The sequence below is a fragment of the Sinocyclocheilus grahami genome, unplaced genomic scaffold (genome assembly GCF_001515645.1).
Source record: "Sinocyclocheilus grahami isolate Dianchi unplaced genomic scaffold, SAMN03320097.WGS_v1.1 scaffold1191.1, whole genome shotgun sequence".
NCBI classification, from domain to species: Eukaryota; Metazoa; Chordata; class Actinopteri; order Cypriniformes; family Cyprinidae; genus Sinocyclocheilus; species Sinocyclocheilus grahami.
Genome location: NW_015506370.1, coordinates 96,620 through 97,859, shown reverse-complemented (window position 1 = coordinate 97,859; position 1,240 = coordinate 96,620). Strand labels below are relative to the sequence as shown.

General features: G+C 35.5%; 1 long non-coding RNA gene across 1 annotated transcript in view; it reads left to right on the top strand.

Moving 5' to 3' along the window:
- Positions 1-548: 548 nt before the first annotated feature.
- Positions 549-1,240, top strand: part of LOC107567823 (uncharacterized) — a 1,476-nt gene continuing 784 nt past the window's right edge. The window contains exon 1 of the long non-coding RNA XR_001606678.1: positions 549-733. This is a non-coding gene — a long non-coding RNA (uncharacterized lncRNA). The remainder of the gene's footprint in view (positions 734-1,240) is intronic.

Genomic DNA, 1,240 nt, shown 5'->3' with positions numbered 1-1,240 from the left:
CACTCGAACACCTCTCTCTAGTGTCGCCACGGCATCCTTGATAGATTCCTCCATTTTGCCAAATTTAAAATCCACAACCTCTCTAAAATATACTTCACAGTTAAGATTACTTTCAACAGAGTCTTTAAAATCCTTCTCCAGTTTTAAAACAATGTTTTTAAGAGCAACCACCTCAGCACATAGCTGTACACACTCACAGTGATGTAAAACCCTTTCATCATTAAAAGAAGCAGCATTAACTTGATTTGTCATCATCTTAAAACACTTTTCTCAGCACAGCGTATAAAATCTTTAAACGTCCCCCGTACAGGCCACCATATGTAAGGATCGGCCTTATTGGAAGATGTTATGTTTGTTAAAATGAGTCAGATTATACTGTGTGAGAGCTTGGAGTTTTAAAAAAGATGAGACATACAACATGAAAGTGAATAAATAAACTGTATTTACAATTGGAAATTAAAACAACACAATAAAATTAGAAAACCTAGGCTGTTAAAGTACAAAAGAGTCTTTCAGTTCTATACCATAAAACAGTCCTTAAGAATGTGTCCCAGAAGTGTCCACCGGTGTATATACAAAAGTCCACAGTAGTGATAATCCAAAGTGCTGGAAAGGTAATTCCACAAAGGTAACTCCACTAATCCAGTTGGTAGGTGATCACTACTTGGTCGTAATGTAAGCAACGACCATGCTTGTTTGACATGCTGCCTCCTTTATACTGTCCATTACCTGTGTAAGGAATTTTTAGCTCAGTTGTAAGGGAATTAATTATTATTAATTCATTCAGGTTTATTTCTAGCTCAGGTTTTAAAAGAACTCGATCTGAGAATTCGAGGTCCACCTGATCAAAACTGATTTTGACTTTAAATGGTTTACACTTTAAATCAAGGGTCGTCCAGCGAGCCGGTGATTCTCAGTATATTTTAACAAATTAAATATGTGTTTTCCTGGCCACGGTTAACACACTTATGATAATTTGTCAGCTCTTAAGAGAGAGGTAACGTTGATCTTGGCAAAGTTTTAACCTTGAAATTATATGACACCAGACTATTGATTATTTATAAATGAAACATTAAATTTTATTGGCTATTCTAGATTACATAAAACTAAGCTAAAACACACATACACACAAACATACAGTTTCAGAGGAAGGAAATTATGTTAACGGAGTTCTGAGTTTCATAGTTCTACCTCTTTTCACGAGGGATGGGAATTCACCTTAAGAATTCACAGAGCAACG